The sequence below is a fragment of the Mauremys mutica genome, chromosome 11, assembly GCF_020497125.1.
Source record: "Mauremys mutica isolate MM-2020 ecotype Southern chromosome 11, ASM2049712v1, whole genome shotgun sequence".
Classification (NCBI taxonomy): Eukaryota; Metazoa; Chordata; order Testudines; family Geoemydidae; genus Mauremys; species Mauremys mutica.
In genome coordinates this window covers 4,572,608-4,590,711 of record NC_059082.1, presented here as the reverse complement: position 1 = coordinate 4,590,711, position 18,104 = coordinate 4,572,608, and the positions used below count along the sequence as shown (strand labels likewise).

Here is an 18,104-nt window from a genome sequence, read left to right as displayed (position 1 = left end):
ACGAGGTTAGTTCAATCAGGGAGGATGAGGCCCTGTTCTAGCAGTTGAGTGAAAACCAAGGGAGGAGAAACTGGTTCTGTAGTTGGCAAGCCATTCACAGTCTTTGTTTAATCCTGAGCTGATGGTGTCAAATTTGCAGATGAACTGAAGCTCAGCAGTTTCTCTTTGAAGTCTGGTCCTGAAGTTTTTTTGCTGCAGGATGGCCACCTTAAGATCTGCTATGGTGTGGCCAGGGATATTGAAGTGTTCTCCTACAGGTTTTTGTATATTGCCGTTCCTAATATCTGATTTGTGTCCATTTATCCTTTTCCGTAGAGACTGTCTAGTTTGGCTGATGTACATAGCAGAGGGGCATTGCTGGCATATGATGGCGTATATTACATTGGTGGGCGTGCAGGTGAATGAACCGGTGATGGTGTGGCTGATCTGGTTAGGTCCTGTGATGGTGTCGCTGGTGTAGATACGTGGGCAGAGTTGGCATCGAGGTTTGTTGCATGGATTAGTTCCTGAGTTAGAGTTACTATGGTGCAGTGTGCAGTTACTGGTGAGAATATGAGAAAGTGTGATATGGAGTTGATTAAAGAGACTGAAATCCTACTACTGCCCCGCTAAGAGAAGGCAGAAGAAGAAGATAGTGATGGAAGAAACATGGTTGGCACCAGTGGGGAAGGACAGAGGCTAAATAGAGTGTGGAGAAGGGAAAGAAGTGATGGAAAAGTTGAAAGAAGAGAGGATGAAAGTGGCACGGTGAGATGGGAGTGGGAACTGCTATGAGGTGTTAGCATAACTAAAGGCTTGATCCATAGCCCACTGAAGTTGACATTAGTGGGCTTTGCATTAGGACCTAATGGTGTACCTAGCTGCTGCCCTGCTCCTAAGGGATGGCTGGATTTTAGGCCCAATGTGTGTATATAATTTATAAAGAATTGTGATATCCCTAGAGGTGGAAGCTTCTATATGCACGTCAAATATTTGTATAATATTGCCATGTGTACAACACATGCGCCATAGAATCCATATAGGAAACTTGGATAAAATGCTAGGCAGCATCAATCCTGCCTGGTATGCCTTTGACCTTCTTTACTCTTCTATGTCACGAAAGGACAGATAAAGCAAAAAAGGTGTGAAAGGGAAGGGGTGGCACTTCTGGCAGCTCCTCTGCATGTTAGTTCTTGGGTGGGCTGTGATGATCCCAGTGTCTGTCTTGTTAAGGGTTTTGGGGTGTTTTGATTTGTTATAAACTGGCTTTCCAAGGAATGATGGTTTTTTGGGAGGAAAAACGTTAAACCTCCCCTGAGCCTAGGAGAACATACTTTTTTTGTTTTTCTTTTTTCAGTGTGTGTGTGTGTGTGTGTGTGTGTGTGTGTGTGTGTGTGTGTGTGTGTGTGTGAAAATATAAAAAATGCCCACTGTAGTAGCTAGTTGATTTTTATTTTTTTTTTCTCATGAGCCAGCGGCATTTCATCTTGCTCCAGAGAAAGTCTACCCATGCCGTCTGAGATCAGGCTTACCATTCCTAAGGTTTGGTTTTACCGGACACCCAAATAACAGCATAAACCTCAGCCCAAGTTTCCTCCTCAAGCCCAACTGTTGCTAAGATATTAATTCCCGTAGGATCTCCCGGTGTTTGCTCCTAGTTCCCCCCATGTACTCTTTCGTTCTGGGGGAGTTACTAGCGACTGCTGTTATAAAAAGTCAGCAGAGTGAACTCTGCATCTTTATACAGAGGTTGATGTAGAGCTGGTCTAAATTTTTCAAAACTAAAAATTTTGAAAGAATTTCAAAGTCATGAAAAGATAGAATGAATATAGAAATGAATATTAATGTTGTTTGGATGTATATTTTGGGGTGTTTGACTATGGTCCGGTGATATGTTCAGTATAAAGCCGGTAAAACTTTCTTATATTGAAGCATTTGCCTCTCTGTAGTGGGAATTGGATCTTCCTGGCCAAAGAAGCATACATGTTATATGCGCCAATAAGAAATTGCAAAATGAAATACGTACAGGTGGCTGGATTGCACTACAGTAATGGATAGCAACTCTCAAGTATTTTATTCTAGTAGATCAATGAGCATTTGTCAGATAAAATTAATTACAAATGTTTGACTCTTTCAGCCTACCAGCATTCCATGCCATAGGTTTGTTTCAGAAGGCGGCATACATGGTATTGATTTGAATGAAAAGAATGAGCGGGTATGTGTGGGTATCTTTTCCTTGTTCAATTTTTGTCTTTCTATCACTTCATACTAAGTCGTTTCCATTATGGCAATGATATATTATCAGCATTCAGCAAACAAGATAGCATGTTGCAGGTCGCTGAGCAGAAATTTTCAGCCTCTGTTTCCACGTGAATTAACTATTATTGAAATAGTTTATTGAGATTGAAGTATTGATCACTTTTCATGCTAACCTTGGCTTAAGGGAAGAGAGAGGAGGTGTTTTCATTCTCTTTGGAAGACACTGTGTTTCATTAGAAAATATATATATTTCATTTATTTAGGTTTTTTACAGCCTCCACTATTTTATTGCTTGGAGAAGGGGTATCTTGGCTTTATTTTTATGACAGTATAATTATACTTCAGAAATGCACTTGATTACTGTGTGTAGCAAAACTGTTCCAGTATATTGGCTTGGCCAATATTGCTATACAAACAACTTTTCAGTCAATTGAGTCTGGCAAAAATCAATACTTTATAGCAATATTTCTAGTGAGAACTTGCTGAATCTGAATGTTTTTTCTTCAAAGAAAAGGGATTTTATAATTGCCTGACTTCCTTTTAAAATTATTTTCTACTGCTTTTTGATGCACCATTTTTTAAATTAAGGAATGATAAGCAGCTACAGAGTTCAATCACTGCAAACACAATTAAGTCATCTTGCTTGTTTTGAATGCATATAATATGTAGCTCTGGTACTTTGTTGGGAGTGTGCTCCTCACTTTGAATAAAGCTTGTTGAAAAGTTATTTGGAAGTTCAAAATAAATAATAATCCTTCCACCATTCTAGTCTGTTTTCATCATTAAGCCACTTGGATTTGCTCTTTGTATTCACTAATTTTAGGCCCAGTTCTGTGAGATCTTTTGTACCCTCAGCTGCCATTGATTTCAGTGAGAGTTGAGGGTGCATGATTGGGTCTGATATAGTTATGGTGGTGGATTTATTAACCTTCCAGTTTTATAACAGGCTTTCTAATTTTTCTCAACTATTTTATAAAAATTGATATGATGGAGAGTATAGGCTCTTGGCTGCTGCACAACAGAAGAAAATATTTGTATACTGCTGCATCTAGGGTATTTAATTAAATTGCTTTTTTTGAAAAATAATTCACTGCAAAGTCCAAAAGGCATTTAAAGTGTGTGTCTTTCTGCTACATTTTTTTACCTCTATCATTGGTTACAGAGCTCTGAGAGACCATATTTTTGTAAGATTGCTTCCTTTCTTTAGTGAAATATGTTAACATTTTGATACACAATGTAATGTGTAAACTCTGCCGCTGAGTCTGAGCAGTAGCTGCACTAAATTATTTAGAACCAAAATACTGTATCAGTATGTATTTAGAATGTAAAATTATATAGAAATGGTATTTGCTACTGGCAAATAATTGTTTTGTAATATTTTTCACATGCATGGCATTCTCTGAAGTTTCACACTTCTACTAGATTCTGAAACAAAATCATTCAGCATATTTTTAATTTCATATTTTTTAATTTCAGCTTTTTAAATGCAGGTAAAGAAATGTCAAATGTTCAAATAAAATTAGAATTCTCTTTAGGTTACAGTCAGTATAGCACTTTAAAATGCTTGGAGTATTAAAAGTATGTATTGTGTATGGTGTATGAATATACTAGATTCTACTAGATTGGTTTACAGTATCAGCAAGACATAGCTATATAATTACTCAGTCAACATAATGTCCCAATTAAACCATAATAATTTGTACAGTAAAGTTATCTAAAATCTGTGAGTAAAGTGTATTGGTCATCATATCAACCAAAATTTTGTTAAATCAGACAATTTCGTTGTTGTTTGCATAATTATGTGGAGGGTCTGGAGAGAGGTGGTTGATCCACAGGCCAGAAGACTGGTATGGCTGCAGAAAATTAATATAAATATGGAGGTTTAATATTTATTTGTGAACAGTGTGTATTTTCAGTTTCCATCAGAAATTCACTTGAGCAGTTTTGCTGTTCACTTGAGTTGTGTGCTAACGTCAGAATATGCCCATTTGTATATTCTTTATCACAACCACCTTTGCGATAGGCCATTTCACATTGCACACAATGCATGGCAAAACATCTGGAAGGTTGTCTTGATGTTCAAGTGTTTCCCTTCTGAAAGCAGCATGTACAAGCTGTGCTATTTGAGTATAATCCTCTGTAGGGTGAGAGGTGAAGCTCACTTCTAGGGTAAAGGAGATGGAGGTTATCCAACCTCCAGAAGCCAGAGCGGTGACAGAATTGTGGCATTACGCCCCATATTCTTCATAGTAATATTATTATATGATTATGGCATAACTATGATGTATTTTATGCAAGATAGGTCATGTAAGATATAATTGAAAAGGTTATGATTTACTGAATATGACTATCCTATTTGTATGTATGCATCATTTTGGTATCTGAAGTTAGGAATAGTGTCTATGCATCTATTACAAATGTGTTTACACCTGGGGAACGCCCACTAGGCAGAATGCAATCAGTCTAGACGGGAAGGGCCATTAGGGAAAACAAGAGGTCTTAGAAGATGCTAATCTCCCACTGGGGAGCCTTCCTAAGGACACTACAAACAGCCTCAGAGTTATGGCTGCTGTGTCCCTATAGGGGCATGTGACCAAGTCACCTGTACTGAACTCCATCTTGGAATACCAATGTTTTTCCACTGACTGGGCGTGGCAGCCAAGAGGGGAGAGAAAGGGTTCCCGCCATATGCAAAAGCTATTTAAGGCAGGGAGTGACATCATCGTGGTTCTTCACTGACTTCCTGCCCAAGAAGATTGCTAGAAACACCTGAGGAACAAAGACTGGACTAGAGGAGAAGGGCTGAACCCAAGCTAGAGGGATTTCTAAGCCTGTGAAAGGAATGCCTGGGGTTTTAAGCTGCAAGCAAGTATAGCCTGCCCTCAAGAATTTCTGCAAACTGCCTAAAATAACAGTTAGGGTGAGAATTTGCTACTCGTATCCAATCTCTTTAGTATAGTAAGCTTAGATTACATTTTTGTTTATTTGCTAGGTTTGATCTGTTTGCCATCCCTTATAATCACTTAAAATCTATCTTTTGTAGTTAGTAAACTTGTTTTTGTCTAAAATCAGTGTGTGGAAATCATAACTGGGAGCAGAAAGCTGTTGCCTATCTTTCTCTACATTGAGGGAGGGGGTGAATTTCATGAGCTTATGCTGTAGTTCCCTGTGCAGCGCAAGACGGTATAATTTTGAGTTTGCACTTCAAAGGGGAGTGCATGCCTTAGGAACTGTGAGGTGCCTTAGCTGAGCCTTCCCATGCAGAGCTGATCTCAGGATCTGTGTGTAGCTGCAGCTGGGTGTGTCCCTACCTGTGTGTGTGCTGGAGGGGAAGGGAGCCCAGGCTGGTGAGTCAGGCGGGCTCAATGGTACCCCAGTTCCACAGGAACCCATCACAAGAATATCTGAGATTTTTGCTGTTTCCTTATGTAATTTGGGCTCTTCAGGGTTTTTCTGTTTTCTTGCTTACCTCAAAGTATTTCTTTGATCAAGAACAGTGATGCATCATGTAGCATTGTAAAGGGACAATGTCATGAGGGAGTCTAGAGTGCAGACGTGTTCTTCAGAAACAGTAACTTCTTCCTGTATCCTCTTCCAACTTAAATTATGGTATTGGCCAGACTCTAAATCTGAGTAGTGATTCCACCTCTCTCCATTGTTTGTCATGAGATTTTTTTCACCATCATTTTCCCTTTCATTCTACTTCTATCTATTGTTGTTTTGTCTGTCTGAATAAAGCTGTAATAAATTGCCCTTCTGTAGCAATCTCCATCTGTGGATCTCAAAGCATTTTACAAATGTTCATGAATTAATCCTCACAGAATAATGCTGTGAGGAAGGGAAGTATAATCAGAAATTTACAGTATGGAAAATGTAGGTACAGAGAGATTAAATGGTTTGTTCAATGTCCTACAGCAAGTCTATGGCATTCGTAGGCCTAGAAACCAGATCCCCTAATCTTGTATTCTAACCATTACACATGCTTCCTTTCTATCCTTACCCATTCTGCTTTATTTTTCCATTTCTTGTGGCTATTTTACACCCTATTTTTAGTCATGCTAAAAACCACTGTAACAATAATAGCTGGAGTAAATTAAAAATGCCCCACAGAATTTTCTTCTTATTGTCCTTGCAGTTTAAACAAGACTGACCAGCGATTGCTGTTCGTTTGTTTGTTTTGACCCTAGCCATTGCTTGCCTGCCTCATAAAATCTGTTATGCACAAAAGTGCATAAAATGAAGATAAAGTGCCTCCTTCAAGACTGACAAAAACCATTCCTTTGCAGAATGGTAGTTGCAGTGAAAGTAAATAAATGAACGGACAGCAATCACAGCCTAGTTGATGAAACTGTTCAATTAAAGCACAGGCATTTACATGGTGTAATTTCCCTAAATTGCCAATGAGCCCCTTTAGACACAACCAGTGTTCAAATTGATTTCAGCATTGATTTTGGCTGAAGCTGATAAATTTCTGCTTGTTAGTTAAAGTAATTTTGCAGAAGACTTTGTACTGTGGTATTGAAATGTTCATTTAGCTGATGGTTAAAAGAGGAGTTATTTACAGAAGGTTCTACTGTTGTTCTGAGATGGGACAATTCCCCAATCATCTTATACTTTTAATTTTTTAAGCTTCAGTATACCAATCAATAGGTTATTGGAACTGATTAAAACTTATCCAACCAGCTGCCTCTGGCCGTTTAATTAGAAATGGGATGATTCTTAAATTAAAGTTGTTTTGTTTGCATTGTATACCCATCCTCTAGAATGGAAGATTAAGTGAACAGAAATTTAAGCTGCTTTTGTTAGGTGTTCTGTAAACGCAATGTAAGTTTTTTTTCAGCAGCTTCCCTTGCCTTAGAGGAAGCAGCACTCTAGTGGTTAGAAGTAACAGTCTTCTTACTAAAAAGAACAGGGGTACTTGTGGCACCTTAGAGACTAACAAATGTATTGTAGCATAAGCTTTCGTGGGCTACAGCTCACTTCATTGGATGCATGTAGTGGAAAATACTACAATAAATTTGTTAGTCTCTAAGGTGCCACAAGTACTCCTTTTCTTTTTGCGGATACAGACTAATATGGCTACTACTCTGAAACCAGTCTTCTTACTAGATCATTCGTGTCAGCCTTGAGCGAAGGCTGAGTGATGCCAAAGTGATAGATAGGGGCTGTCCCTTGGCAGAGATCACTTTTTATAATTCTTTTGTTTATAAAACCTGTGCAAGCTGATACGTGCACAGTAGAATGTCCACTCGATGTGTGTTGTGTTAGAACCATTTATTGTGAGAATTTACCGTCATCATGTTTTAAACTGTGTCCTTATTCTCACTTAGAATTTTCTGTAAAGAACAGTGAGTGGAACAGAAAAGTCAACAGTAATGTCATTAATAGCAGGATGCTGATTTTCCATTTCTTTCCCCTGAAGTTCCTGAGGGGGGAATGTTCAGTGGTTATTCTGGAATATTAAGATTAGCCAGTCATATTTGAACTTGGTCTAAAACCATCTTCTGGCTGCATCGCAGAAACATTTCGATATTATAGGCCTTTAAACATTGGCACTCAGATATTTTGCAGACTCAGCTTTTGGGAAAGCAAGGTTCAGAAGCAAAGATTTCACAAGGGCCTAAAGCTGGCAAGTGGGAAGAATAGCCAGGATCATCTCAAATGTACTTAGAACACGTTTTTTTTAAAAAAATCAGTGTAAAACTAGTCTGAATTAAATTTTTAATCTAAATTTTGTGTGAAACTGAGCAGAGATTAAATGGAATCACCAATTCCAGCTGCTGTAGGGAATGCCAGAATAATTTTGTTTGTTTGCCATATGGTTATCTTTTCTAGGTCTAGGAAATATTGTGCAAAACCACTGTGCTCCTTAAATAGTTCTCACTCAGCAGTTAGGGCATGAATGTGTATTTGACCAGAGGCCGTGTCAAGGTGAGGACTAAGGGATCAACCCCACAAAGGGATTTTATGGATAGATCTCTTTGTCTATGCAGATCTCTTTGCAGGATCCAGACCCTTTTGTGGCTGTGGTGATAGGAATGGACAAGGGAGATGAGGAAGGGAAGGGAAAGCAATTTGTGTAAAGGATGACTTCCAGATTTCTGGTCTTCGGGAGGGGGTGTGCAGAGGGGGAAAGGAGGATTAAGGAAAGTGGTAATAGATGGAAATGACAACTGTACAGATGTTGCTTGGGTAAATGACATGGGGATCTACTTAATCTCACACGCATATACACTGGCCCTCACCCTCCTCCTCCATATGTGAAATCAAGTATTGTACATTCACTTTATACTGTTTCTGGTGTTCTTTAGAAGAGTTTAGATTTTAGATACAAGCATTTTTTTGGTTCTGTAGTTTAACAACAAATCATTTTGCAATCACTATTCAAGCATTTGTAATAGGATTTTAGACAGAAGGAAGGTTGGCATAGATTGCTTTTTGAACTAGCAGAGTCCCCATAAAAGCTTCTTTTTACAACTGCTGTTCACTTTGTATTTCCTGTTTTACCAGCCAGAGAGCCAGGCTAATGTGTTTGTCTATTACAGAAGGCAGCAACAACTGTCAAAGTGTTTATTTCGTAGAAACAATTTGAATCTATTTTTTAGATGGCCATTTTAGTAGGTGACAACGCTATCGTTAAAACTCCCAAAGTCTGACCATTAGCATGAAACACAGTGGTAAATCCACACGCGCACACGCACAAAAGCAGTAAACCAAATCTGTGGGTGATTTGCCGCATGTAGTTTGCAGCTGGTGACCGACATGTCATTCTACAATGTGCAACACTTATTTTATTCATCTTACACAATGCTGTGACAGAATTGTTTTGCTCTAGGTTATTTCTGTTAGGACAAGAAAATGTTCAATCTGTTTGATTCTCTTCAGAGTTCTTGCGTATGAAGAACTGTTTGCTGCTGATGCGTGCCACCAAATGAACTGCTGCTTATTGTGTAAACATTTACATTCAGAATGTTGAGACCAGACACTCCTGTAGGCATGTTTATTTCCATTGGGTCTTCGATACCTGAGTTCTGAAGGTCTTCACCATTCCTGTCCTTCTGAAAGCCTGTGTTGTGATTCTTTGTCAAGGAGGATTACGCTGTGTTTTCTTTGGAGACCATCAGCGCTGTTCCTTAGGTGGCCTGATACAGATCTGGGTAAGGCTGAACAGTGTTTGTAGCCTTTGTTGAGTGGAAAAATGCCTTTCTCTTGAACAAGTATTCAGCGGACAAATGATGAGGTGGAGGGAGGGCAGGAGAAAGATAGATGTATGCGCACACAGGAGATGACTTGGAAAGTTTACTTTTCAGATGTCCTGAACATCAGGATAAGGAAAAAAATGTTTGTACTGTATTCTGTTTTATGAGCAAGTGCATGTGACTACATTGGGAGAGACGTGCACATCTAAAGGGCAGAATCTGTCTCTTGTTGATTTGGAAAGGAGAACCTAGTGAATCAAAGATTTTATATATTCTGTGTCTTGTCAAGCTTAAAATCTTGGAGGAACAGTTTCCCCCACTCTCAAACTCTTGTTCCCTTAGAGAAATTATTTTTGGCATAGTCGGTGGAACATATATTTTAGGATATAGATGATTAATCATGTTAGAATATGTTAGGATTGGTTAGGTAAATTTCAGTAAAATGATTGGTTAAGGTATAGCTGAGACTATTGCTATATAAATTGGGGCAAACAGGAAGTAAGTTGGAATTCGAAAATAAGGAAAAAGGAACTTGGATTTAAGCTTGCTGGAAGTTCACCCCAATAAACATGGAATTGTTTGCACCTTCAGGCTTCGGATATTGTTGCTCTCTGTTCACACGAGAAGGACCAGGGAAGTGGGAGAGTGAATGATAAGCCCTCTAACAGTATGAAACAAGAACACTGCAATGTTGGAGGATCCATTCCAGTTTTAAGGAGAAAATATAGTATCATTTAAATAATCATTCTGATTCTTATCAATGAAAAACCACAATTTCCATCTGGGTTTTGTCACAATAAGTAAATTTTCAAGAAAAAGAATACTTAAGTGATTTTGGAATTGTTATAGCTATATTTGCTTTTATTAAGGAAGTAGATTTACTGTGTCCTAGTAGAAAGGATTTCCCATATGAAACTGGATGCTGTACTTTTTTTTACTGGCTGCAGTATCAGTAGCATGCCTGAATTCAAGGTCTATTCATTTGGAAAAACCCCTAGGAATTGGTAGGATTCTACAAATAATTTAAAAGAATAATTGCTTCTACTGTTTTCATAGGCATTCCTGAAGTATATTATGTGGCAGGAAATACTTATACCAACAGTCCTCACTTGCCAGAGTTTCTGAAGGAAGTACCATGTTTTGTTCACAGGAGCTGTGTTGTCCTGTCACTGTTAGAAATTTTGTCAGCTATTAGAAGGATCGTTGTTCATGTCACACTCCTTGTCTGTACCCAGCCCAGATCGAGGAAGCTAATGATCCAACCAGCAGACCAAATTCGATGGTGAATCCAGGTCATGCGCCACCTGAGGCACGTTGCACATACGCTAAGAAGACTGATCGTATAGATGTGATTACCCAGGAGATTCTTTCAGGAGCCTGTGCAGGTGGAGAGCACCATTTACCTAGTACTCAGTGGCCACGTCACTAATGAATTTACACTGTAGCATCACATCATTCTGTCAGTTTTGCAGACGTCAGTTATGTGTATAGCGAGGGGTAGGGAATGACTATTAGTGTAATAGGCAGGCTATGGCTTGTCATTGAATTGGTTCAGTCTTATACAGTGAATACCTTATTGCTCTGTTGTTTCCATTATTGATGGGGGAGGAAATAGAAAAGTAGTTTGCTGGGAAGAATTTAGGAATGGGAAGCAGGAATTCCTGAAATCTAATCCTGGCTCTGATACTGAATCCTTCTGTGATACTGCGCCAGTCGTTTAACCTTGTGTGCGTTAGTTGTCCCATCTGTAACACTGTGGATATAACATTAGTAACTCTTCAGTTCTGTGAGTGAGGTAATATTTAAGTTGCAGATAAGTGTTAAGTTTTTTTAAATAATTTGATTATACTAGATTAAAGGTGAACAATGATGTTTTTAGTTACATGTATGCTAAAAGTTTTCAGAAACGTAATATATCTAATCTATGCACTTGTAATGTGCCCATCCCTAAATCCTTACTTAACATATGGGCATAAGCTTTACAGTAAAATGTATGTATGTATGAAAACAACCTGAAAATTGTTTCCTCTTTTTCATGTGCCAGGACCCAAGTTCAGAGTTCTTTGCTTTTCCTAAAATAAAGATATCACAAACTCTTAAAACTCTGTAATAAAAACCTCTCTTTGCAGTGCTTTTAGGTATTAAACCCCTAACTTTTGCAAGAGGAACACAAAACTATTATCTCAGGGCATGGCAGGCTTAAAAACATCCAAAACAACCAAACAAAAAAACATTTCTTCTCACTTTTGAGACATATGTATTTGTAAGTTTGGTCTGTTATATAACCTTTTTTAACTTTGAGGTGTTTATATGACGTGCTGCAGAAATTTGATGTCTCCATTAAATGTATGAAAGTTTTAGATATTTATCAGAAAAGATCTGATGAACTCAAGATTATTTTATGAATAAGAGTCAGCCTAAACCATCACTAGTTTCTCCCTTTATTTTTCTGTGGTTTAGACCTTAAGGCATAACTAAGTAGGCAGCAGAAGAGAGAGACGGAAAAAAGTTTTTTTTGTGTAATATAAATTCCCATGTTACTGTTGAATCTCAGCTCTTTACTTCCTTGTATTCTTTCCTGTTCAAAACTGCTCTTTAGTTTTATTTTGATGTTGTGAGGAGTCATCTGGAATTCTTCCTCCCAAATCCCCTCAAAGTTCACATTGTATTGTTTTTGCTTCTGGGGGAGAAAGGATACATATACCACCCTCTGAAGTTGATCAGAATGTCTCTGATGTTAGCTAGAGGACGTTGTTTGACCATCTTTCCTTCTTTACCCAGAATAACCAGCCTCCACCCACAGACTTGGGCATACTGCCTTAGTAAGGCTCCCTGGGTGAGCTTTTGATTTTCATAGTAGAGGTGACAAAGTTATGCTGAAGGACTTGGCTTGCATTGGGCCCTTCAGGGCTTTCAGTGTCTCGGGACATGGTTAAGAGCCAAGGTTAATAAAATATTTGACACAACTGTGCCAGTCTTGCTTTAGAAGCTGTTCACTGTAATGGATGTAGAGGGCTAGAATAATGAATGCTGATGGAAATGTGAACAAAGATTTCCGTTTCCTTTCCGCAGTGGATATGTTCCAAAATCTATAGGAGTTGGAGTCAGTCTTTCCTATACTTATATAGTGTATTGTGGCTTTCAGCAATCCTCTCTGAATCACACACTTTTTCACTAACAGAACTTCCCAAAATGGAAGCGTCAACCATTTATTTCATCTAGATTTTCAGTTGCTAGGCAATCCCACAAGTCACTTTGTTTTGAATTCTCCTGTGGTTTCTAGTACAGTACACCAGGGCAGGGGTCAAGGCCATAAATGACTCTTCTTCCCCCTATCTGTGTGCCAGCTTCGTTGGCCTATTTGTCCGCTTCTCCCACAGCCATTGCTATCCTATCATGCCACCTCTTATTCGTAAGATGTCCTATCTGAGCTGGGCTGCAAAGCCACTACTGTCTCTTCTGCCTCCCTCCTGAAGACTCATTTCTTCTGTGAGGCTTATAAGAACCCTATTGATAAGTCCTCTACTTATTTAGTCCAACTATTTGATTTAATCAAATATAAGTTTTGGATTATTTTTAAACTCAGCACTTCGTTGAGTAATGGATTTATTTTATTGATGCTGCCGCTTCTCCTGCCCCTCCCTATTATGGCATTATCCCCTTCACCTAATTGTGTCGCAGCAAATATTAGTTTGTAGGAAGCTCCTGGGAGCATGGATCTTGTCCTTTATCTGCATTAGAAATGCACTCTTAGATGGCATTAAAATAATCATGTTCTTTACATAGTTTTTTTAACTTCTAAGCAATGTCACTCATTGCTTTAGTGTGAATTCTTCTGTGGTCTCTAATATGGTGTTCTGTGGCTTGGGCGTACTTTTCAACCCATTACCTTTCAGCTCACCCTCTCCGTCCACTTCAGTTAATGAAAATCTAGAGCATTGACTTCAAGGAATCTGAAGGGACTGCAGCATCTTATAGGGTTGGTCCCCAAATGTGAATACCTGAACTGTGTATTTGTTATCTCATTAACATGTTTCACCTAAAATATTCCTAGTCTAGAACAAAAATTGACCAATTGTACTTCTTTAACAAAACTGTCTCTGAAATACCTGATTAGCTGGTATTGATTTATGCCTGCTTCAGGATTTTGGAATTGCAATTTATGAAAGAGCTGAAATCTTGGTCAAGAAAACTGGGATTTGATGGTGTTAGAATATTATAAAAAATATTTTATTTCTGTAGAATTTTCTAACTAAATTCCTAGCAGATAGTATAGTTTTTGTTGTTGTTGGTTTTGTTTTTTGTTTTTACTGTTGGAAAAATTTAGTCAGTGCAGCATAATGTTCACTATAAACATGTTGTCAGGTTGATAGGATAAAATGAATGTTTTATTTTTTAAGCATGTAGGATATTACCTGTAATACTTCTAAAGCAATGCAAAGACTCTCACTAACTTCAGTGAGAGCTGGATCAGGCTTCTAATGATATAGCTGAAAGAGGGAAACACAAACATTTTTTCAGTTTGCCACAGTGATTGGTATGTAATGCCTCTGATGAGAGGAAAACATGAACAGTGCATTACATGGCATTTAATTACACATGCACAGTGTAAATAACATTCAGAAATGGGGAGAAATGAAAAGGATCTCTGCAATTGTAAATGGAAACAAGACTTTAATAATAACGTTCAGATTTGTGAGTAGTTTACATTTGCATTGTTCGAAATTGCCTTTTAAACTTCTTCTTGCAGAACTTGGCTAACTTGATGTAATGCTGCCTGTTCAATTTTTCCTTAACAATAAATGATTTATAGCTGTCTCTTCCCTATCATCTGGGTTATAGCTTTTGCAGTGGTTCATTTGCAGAGCAAAAATAAAGCCTGAGCACAAAAAATAGAGAAATGGACTTGCTCTTCCATGGCTGGTTTCTGTAAGGTGTGAACTCTTAGGGTACGTCCATACTACCCGCCCGGATCGGCGGGTAGCAATCGACTTCTCGGAGTTCGATATATCGCGTCTCATCTAGACGCGATATATCGAACTCCGAATGCGCTCCTGTCGACTCCGGAACTCCACCACCCCGAACGGTGGTGGGGGAGCCGCGGACGTCGATCCCGCGCCGTGAGGACGGGTAAGTAGTTCGAACTAAGGTAGTTCGACTTCAGCTACGCTATTCGCGTAGCTGAAGTTGCGTACCTTAGTTCGACCCCCGCCCCCAGTGTAGACCAGGCTTTATAAATTCAAAACGTAGTTTCCCTGGGATATTTTGCATGGTGCAGTGTTTTGGATTTTGGAACAATGGCGTATTTCCTTTGGTTGGTAAGAACTGATTTAGCACAGTTTTAGAGGAGATATGCCTATAGAAGTTCTTTGGTCATTAAGTCAGTGCCAGTGTATTGAGCTGTGCAAACAAAATGCGATTAGAAAAATATGAGGAATGCAAGTCAAAAGTGAAGGTAAACAAAATAATATTTGACCTCAGCTACAGTGAGAGATAGCAAGGAGAGCTGAGTGAATAATAATATTTTGAATCAACCAAAACATTTTAGGTCAACTCAAAACATTTTTTGGTGTTTTGTTTTGATTTGCCCTTGTCTGTGTTTTTTGTTTTGTTTTTTAAATTGGCCGAAGTGGAAAATGAAATGCTATTTTATAATGAAAACTCCAAACAAAATTTTTGAATTGGTTGAAATGAAACATTTCAACTTAAAAACACAATTTAAAAAATAAGGTTTTTTTGTCACATGGCTTTATTTATTTCCCCCCAAAACTATTTGTCAAATTCCACACAAATTTGATAATAGTTTCAGAGCCCCCAAAATGCATCTTTTGGCAAAATGTCTATTCACAGAAATTTTTTTGCCCTGCTGTAGTTTCGTGGAAGCCTATGATTCGTTATGTGAGACTTCCTGATGCATAAAATATTAAAAAGTGAGACCATCTTTAGTAATACACTGCTCTGCAGCTCCACTTAGCGTAGAATCCTCTGGACACTGGTAGACAGCCTTCTGTCCTCTGTGTGGGCCACACTCTGCCATAGATTCTGCACAAGCTATTCTTACTGAAGTCAATGGGAGCTGCACAGATATTTTACTATAGCAAAAATTTGCCCTAAGAGCAAAAGCCAACTAAAAAGTATCTGCGCTACATAAAAGCTGATATGGAATAAAATCTATTCTTCACTGCATATTGTTTTTACCTGCGCCTCTATTTATTTATTTTTATTTATCAAATTATTGCAAATCTTAGAATTTCACACTTTCACGCAACATCTAGTTAAATTAGCTCTTTCACATTATTCAAATGCATCCTCAACCATCAGAATTTGTATCAGAACTGTCCCTATTAAGCAACAGCCGTTGCCTTTGCTTTACTTCAATGGAAGAGATTTAAATGAAGTATCACTGCCAACCCGAGACCGGATCCTGCAAAGTGCTGAACGCTATCAACTCTTAGCACCTTGCAGGATTGGGCCATTGGGGTGTCTTTGAGAGTGTACAACATTGAACTTGCTACCTTACTTCGTCCCACATGTCACATTCTAGCACAGTGAAGCTCGTTTACTCAAGCCTTTATCTTTTGGGTGACAGCAAGATGTGTAAATAATTGTCTCCTGGAATGGCGCTGTATATTTATTTATAAACAATATTACTTCAATCTCTGCATATTTACTCATAGATTGGGTGGTGGGTACATTTAACAAATGTAAAGAAAAAACAAACGTTCAGGGTAAGCACATTATTCTATGGGCTTTTTGAGATATGATTCTGCAGCTTCCTAAATCTTCATATGTTATCTATGCTGACACTAGCCAGATTGGTTAATTCCCAATGGCTGTTCTATCTAATATCTAACAAAAATATTTTCTCCACACACTCACTGGAACAGGTAATTACTATAGCAAATGCAGACTAATTTGAAGTGTTAGTTGTTAATTAAAACACTGCCAAGGTGTACCATTGTCTTTTGGTGTAACCAAAGCTCCTATTCAGACTTCATTAATCACTTCACAGTTATTGTGCTTAGGAAGGTCAAGACAATTGAGATGCCATATCAGTCTGAAGTAAACAAATTCCTTTTCTCCCAGGTAGCGTGCCATTTGCAAAGTCAAGGGACACACTGTACCCATGGGCATGGTGTCTCCTTTGTGGTCGTTCTCAATGATAATTAAATGTTAAATTGGTACTGTCAATGCTCTGTAAACCAAACCAGGTATCTGCCCTTTGCTGGAAATTTAACCCAAACTTCCACGGATGAATTAGCGTGCATCATAATTAAATAATCAAGTCTTCCCTTTTAATTCACTTGGAAACAGGAGACCTCTCTTATGGAAAAAAGATCAGCTTTCTTGACAAGCTAATTAAGTTGCCAAACTGTCCAGCACAGTACATATTAAACTAACAGACGTTAAGCATGCTATCTCAACCTGTTCATTTTCTTATCATTTCTGCTGATCTTAAAGTCAAAATGTTTTGCCACTGTTGGTTCATCCATAGTTACAGAATAGTTCTTCTACTCCACCTGACTCATTTATTATGCATTCAACTGTCAGTCTCTCAGTTATAGCTTCGTCTGACAATCCTGTGTTCTGCACCTTAAACTGACATTAAAATAATACTGATTTCGATGCATACTATGTAAAATATTGTCAGTCCCTGTAAGTTTATGCTATTCACATATTTATCAATATTATCCCATAAATTGTTGATTTAAGATAATTTTAAATGAGCTTTTTAAGCTCCCAAGCCATTAACAGAAGTTATGCAAACAATTAAAAATATAAGAGTAAATGATATTCTTGTCCTGTACTATGAATAATTTTGCATGGGAACAAAACTATTAAAGTTTTCTTCAGTGATAATTACTAGTGGTATATAGTGCTACACGGTATTGTAATTCATTAAAGTTAATGCCACATATATGACAATATTGTACATAGTACAATAAACCAAAACTAGACATTAAAATTTCTGAAGCAAAAAGCTTTAATGGTTGTGTTTATATTCAAAATTTATATGTAGAATTTTTTTCTCATACTTTTTAGTTTCTTGGAACGATAAGATTAGGATTATATTGTTCATCTTACAACAGCCAATTATAAATATTTTGTGAGACAAATTGACACAAACTGCTCTTGGATTACTGTGCAAAATCATTTCAAGTACACGTAGACATTAAGGTGTAGATGCATTGTTATAATACAGATATTAATTATAGTGTAGACGCAGAATGTTGATTTCACTAACTAATATTCTGGTTAGTCTTTTGATTTCTATGAGCAATCAATCACCATTGGGTGCCCCTTTGTCTTAACTCTCAAAATAGCTGCAGGATTAGAGAGGATTAGTTTGTGCTGTGAATATGTAGAATATGTATGGAATATGAAGAATATGAATACAGTTGTGATGGGGTGCTACTCACCACTGCAGCGCCCCCCTGCTGAACGTCTCCGGAATCAGCTCTGCGAGCCAGTGCTCCCTCTTCTGGTGACATCTCACCGTTGTCACTCTGCTCCAAGGACCCACATCACTCCCAGGATCACGATGTCCTTTTCGTGACACAGCCCTCTGGCTCTGCCGCAATCTGTGCTCCTCCCTTCTGGGGGACAGTATCACAGTCCACTGTCCAGCCACTTCCCTCAGTGGCTTCTGCAGCCAATTGTCTGGCC

At 38.3% G+C, this 18,104-nt stretch overlaps 1 protein-coding gene across 11 annotated transcripts in view; it reads left to right on the top strand.

The window, feature by feature from the left end:
- Positions 1-18,104, top strand: part of MAP2K5 (mitogen-activated protein kinase kinase 5) — a 184,680-nt gene that overhangs the window by 39,447 nt on the left and 127,129 nt on the right. The gene's annotated exons all lie outside the window — the stretch shown is intronic.